This window comes from Thalassophryne amazonica, chromosome 14 (assembly GCF_902500255.1).
Source record: "Thalassophryne amazonica chromosome 14, fThaAma1.1, whole genome shotgun sequence".
NCBI classification, from domain to species: domain Eukaryota; kingdom Metazoa; phylum Chordata; class Actinopteri; order Batrachoidiformes; family Batrachoididae; genus Thalassophryne; species Thalassophryne amazonica.
Window position 1 is genome coordinate 71,772,423 of NC_047116.1, and position 6,000 is coordinate 71,778,422.

Here is a 6,000-nt window from a genome sequence, read left to right on the forward strand (position 1 = left end):
CGTTTGAGGTCATTTGTTAACTGACTCCTCTCTGGCTCAGTACAGTCTGGAGTCAAATCAAAACATCATAAGAATTGAATCAACCAAATCTACAGGAGATCTACAGGCAATTCACTTGATGGTAGAGCTCAGATTTAGTTGATTAGAAGCTTATAATATTTAGTCAACTAAAATTAGACTAAAATTAAATCAATTCAGATGATTAAATTATGACTAATACTAAATTACATTTTAGTCAAGACTATGACTAAAATGAGACAAAAATATGCTGTCAAAATTAATGCTGCTCTGGATGATAGACAAGACATCATGTCTGGAAGGGCTTATGAAATTACCTCTAATTTACAACCCAAATTCCAAGTTGGGACGTTGTGTGAAATGTAAATAAAAACAGAATACAATCATTTGCAAATCCCCTTTAACCTAAATTCAATTGAATACACTACAAAGACAAGATATTTAATGTTGAAACTGGTAGACTTTTTTGTTTTTGTGCAAATATTTGCTCACTTTAAAATGGATGCCTGCAATACATTTTTAAAAAGCTGGGACAGGGGCAACAAAAGGCTGGGAAAGTTGATGTATGCTCACAGAACACCTGTTTGGAACATTCCACAGGTAAACAGGTTAACTGGAAACAGGTGAGTGTCATGATTGGGTATAAAAGGAGCATCCCCAAAAGGCTCAGCCATTCACAAGCAAAGATGGGGCGAGGATCACCACTTTGTGAACAACTGTGTGAAAGAATACTCCAACAGTTTAAGAACAATGTTTCTCAATGTTCAATTGCAAGGAATTTAGGGATTCCATCATCTACAGTCCATAATATAATCAGAAGATTCAGAGAATCTGGAGAACTTTCTACACGTATGCGGCAAGGCCGAAAACCAACATTGAATGCCTGTGACCTTCAATGCCTCAGGTGGCACTGCATTAAAAACCGACATAATTGTGTAAAGGATCTTACTGCATGGGCTCAGGAACACTTTAGAAAACCATTGTCAGTTAACACAGTTCGCCGCTACATCTACAACTGCAAGTTAAAACTCTACCATGCAAAGTGAAAGCCATACATCAACAACATCCAGAAACGCTGCCACTTTATCTGGGCCTGAGCTCATTTGAAATGGACAGACGCAAAGTGGAAAAGTGTACTGTGGTCTGATGAGTCCACATTTCAAATTGTTTTTGGAAATCATGGACATCGTGTCCTCCGGACAAAAGAGGAAAAAGACCATCCAGATTGTTATCAGCACAAAGTTCAAAAGCCTGTGATGGTATGGGGGTGTGTTAGTGCCCATGGCATGGGCAACTTACACATCAGTGACTACGTTTACATGCAACCAATAACCCTTTCATAACCAGAATATTAGCAATAACCCGGTTGCGCACAGCCATGTAAACACCCGCAAAAACCCGAATATGCTCATATTCCGGTTTTAAAAACCCGAATATGACCCCTGGGTTACTCCTTTTCCAACCCGAATATTAGGTAATATAAACGCGCATCGGAATATCACCATAGAAAGGAACATTATTTTGTGTTCTGCGCATGTCCTATCCGCAAGGAATCTTGGTCTTTTGAGTACAGCAACTACTTGTATGCAGCGCGCGCAACCCACTGGACACCACAGAAGCAGAGGTAAGCAAGCATGGGGAAATCCAGGCGTGGCAGCACAGCACCACACTTTTGGAGCGAGGAGGAAACCGAGTACTTCATTAGTATCGTGAAAGACATGAATATAATGTCTTTTATTGACAGTAGAAAGTACAGAGATAGCGACATTTACAAGAAGGTGGCCGAAAGGTTATGCGAAGCAGGATTTGCACGAACGCCAGACTAAATCAAGCACTGGTGGAAGACGTGTGTCGCTGTTTAGATGGGGATATTCCAAATGATACCATTGACCATGTATACAGGAGTAACCGGAATATTGACCTTATCCTGAATATTAACGCCATGTAAATGTAGCCTGTAATGGCACCATTAATGCTGAAAGGTACATCCAGGTTTTTAGAGCAACACATGCTGCCAAGCAACGTCTTTTTCAGGGACGTCCCTGCTTATTTCAGCAAGACAATGCCAAGCCACATTCTGCACGTGTTACAACAGCGTGGCTTCATAGTAAAAGAGTGCAGGTACTAGACTGGCCTGCCTGCAGTCCAGACCTGCCGCCCACTGAAAATGTGTGGCGCATTATGAAACACAAAATACGACAACAGTTGTTTAACAGTCTGGGGTCTCTGAAGTTGTACATCAAGCAAGAATGAAAAAGAATTCCACCTACAAAGTTTAAACAATTAGTGTCCTCAGTTCCCAAATGCTTATTGAGTGTTGTTAGAAGGAAAGGTGATGTAACACAGTGGTAAACATACCACTGTCCCAGCTTTTTTGAAATGTGTTGCAGGCTTCCATTTCAAAATGAGCAAATATTTGCACAAAAACAATAACTTTTATCAGTTTGAACATTAAATATCTTGTCTTTGTGGTGTATTCAATTAAATATAGGTTGAAGAGGATTTGCAAATCATTGTATTGTTTTTATTTAGATTTTACACAACGTCCCAACTTCATTAGAATTGGGGTTGTATAAACGACCAATTTTTAAATGAAATAAAATTGATAATTTTCTCAAATTTGACCTTGAGATCTGAGAAAGTATAAACTGATAAACCTATAAAAATAAAAAAGAACAAAAAAATAAACCTACATTGTAGACTGCTTCTGGCCAAGTTGGTTTGTGTTGATACTTCATAACAATTAGGAGAAAAAAAGTCGAAAGGCCAAGGTTTCAGGCTTTTTCAAGGCTCTACCATGTGAGTGATACAACTGGACAATGCAACAAAAGGTAGCCTTCACCCACTGATGTGGCATTCAGGAAAGCTACATTTTCATCTTCAGTAACTCAAGAAGAACAAATGTTCCTTGAAACATGGCGTATAGTTAGAACACATTAAGAAAGCATGCATGTTGGCTCACTGAAGTACAGATCAACAACAAAAAACAAAAAGGATTTTTTTTTTTTTTTTTAAACAAAGAAGCAAATGTGATATATTGCTGCCACCTGGTGTCACTGGTAGAAACTACCATTTTACTGCCCTCTAGTGTCACATACAGTAGGCAAAAACCTTCTATAATAAATGTGATAACGCAGGCTCTGTGGCTGTTTCGTTATCTTGCTTGTTTTAAGGGTTTTAAGTGCAGAAGTATCACTGAAAGGTGAACATAAATTTTAGATTCAGAATAGCTCAGAACTCTGACAGCTGGCTGCAAAGGTCATAAGATATCTGTATCACCCACTGATCTGTATATATTACTGGATCGCTCATTGGCCCACACGCTCTGTACAATCTGCTGAAGCAAACTGGCGGCCATCTTGCCACTCCCAACTTATGCGGACCGCACATAGACAGCTTATTAGAACGTCAACAATTTCAAGTAATAACTGAGCTGATTCTCTCATTGACATATTTTTGTTCTTCGGATAATGTAAGATTGATCCCTCCTAATTCATGCCTGCCATGATTAGCTATTTAATTTACTGTCTTTCTTTCTTTTATTACTTTGACGCTTTCTTCCCTTCTATTCTCACTCACTCATATCTCACTGGGACAAATACTCAATTCAAAAAATTATCATTCTTTAATCAAAGATTATACAAGTGTTGTGGAATCATCAGCAAGCGTTAATATGTGTGTGTGTGTGTGTGTGTGTGTGTGTGTGTGTGTGTGTGTGTGTGTGTGTGTGTGTGTGTGTGTGTGTGTGTGTGTGTGTGTGTGTGTGTGTGTGTGTGTGTGTGTGTGTGTGTGTGTTGGTACCATATCATGAACATGAGTGGATGGATAACAAAAGTCATGATGGATAACACAGATATAGTGGATTTTTTTAAATAGTTGCACTCAAAGCATAAAACACCACTTTAGCTACGGGAGAGTTAGTTTTCACTGCAATGACAACATTTATTACACACAGCTCGATGAGCTTCAGCCTAATATAAGTAATAAAGCTTGTAGCAACAACACCTAAAACTCCAAAACTATGCACAAGTAGACCTAATTAATGTCTTAAAATACACTCAACAAAAATATAAACGCAACACTTTTGGTTTTGCTCCCATTTTGTATGAGATGAACTCAAAGATCTAAAACTTTTTCCACATACACAATATCACCATTTCCCTCAAATATTGTTCACAAACCAGTCTAAATCTGTGATAGTGAGCACTTCTCCTTTGCTGAGATAATCCATCCCACCTCACAGGTGTGCCATATCAAGATGCTGATTAGACACCATGATTAGTGCACAGGTGTGCCTTAGACTGCCCACAATAAAAGGCCACTCTGAAAGGTGCAGTTTTATCACACAGCACAATGCCACAGATGTCGCAAGATTTCAGGGAGCATGCAATTGGCATGCTGACAGCAGGAAAGGCGTTTCAGAGAATTTGGCAGTACATCCAACCAGCCTCACAACCGCAGACCACGTGTAACCCACACCAGCCCAGGACCTCCACATCCAGCATGTTCACCTCCAAGATCGTCTGAGACCAGCCACTCGGACAGCAGCTGAAACAATCAGTTTGCATAACCAAAGAATTTCTGCACAAACTGTCAGAAACCGTCTCAGGGAAGCTCATCTGCATGCTCGTCGTCCTCATCGGGGCCTCGACCTGACTCCAGTTCATCGTCGTAACGACTTAAGTGGGCAAATGCTCACATACGCTGGCGTTTGGCACGTTGGAGAGGTGTTCTCTTCACGGATGAATCCCGGTTCACACTGTTCAGGGCAGATGGCAGACAGCGTGTGTGGCGTTGTGTGGGTGAGCGGTTTTCTGATGTCAGTGTTGTGGATTGAGTGGCCCATGGTGGCGGTGGGGTTATGGTATGGGCAGGCGTCTGTTATGGACGAAGAACACAGGTGCATTTTATTGATGGTATTTTGAATGCACAGAGATACCGTGACGAGATCCTGGGGCCCATTGTTGTGCCATACATCCAAGAACATCACCTCATGTTGCAGCAGGATAATGCACGGCCCCATGTTGCAAGGATCTGTACACAATTCTTGGAAGCTGAAAATGTCCCAGTTCTTGCATGGCCGGCATACTCACCGGACATGTCACCCATTGAGCATGTTTGGGATGCTCTGGACCGGCGTATACGACAGCGTGTACCAGTTCCTGCCAAGATCCAGCAACTTCGCACAGCCATTGAAGAGGAGTGGACCAACATTCCACAGGCCACAACTGACAACCTGATCAACTCTATGCGAAGGAGATGTGTTGCACTGCATGAGGCAAATGGTGGTCACACCAGATACTGACTGGTATCCCCCCCCCCCCCCAATAAAACAAAACTGCACCTTTCAGAGTGGCCTTTTATTATGGGCAGTCTAAGGCACACCTGTGCACTAAACATGGTGTCTAATCAGCATCTTGATATGGCACACCTGTGAGGGTGGGATGGATTATCTCAGCAAAGGAGAAGTGCTCACTATCACAGATTTAGACTGGTTTGTGAACAATATTTGAGGGAAATGGTGATCTTGTGTATGTGGAAAATGTTTTAGATCTTTGAGTTCATCTCATACAAAATGGGAGCAAAACCAAAAGTGTTGCGTTTATATTTTTGTTGAGTGTAGTTTGTCCAACACAAAATACAACATGTAGTTACACATGTTGAGTTAATAAGCCACTTATTATTATTATTATTATTATTATTATTATTATTATTATTATTATTATTATTATTATATTATTATTAATATTATTATTATATTATTATTATCTTTGCCTATATGCTGGAATAAGGGATAGAACTCAAATTATTCAAATTATTGTTCATTATTATCACTTTACCGAGGCATTGCTAGGCCGGTAGCATAGATTTACGTTGATGCTACCTGGTTATACCCGCCCACAGTAGCGAACGAGTATCGGCATACCCAACCGCTGTGCGTAAACAAATGACATCATAGCGTGCAGAGGAAAAGATGAAAAG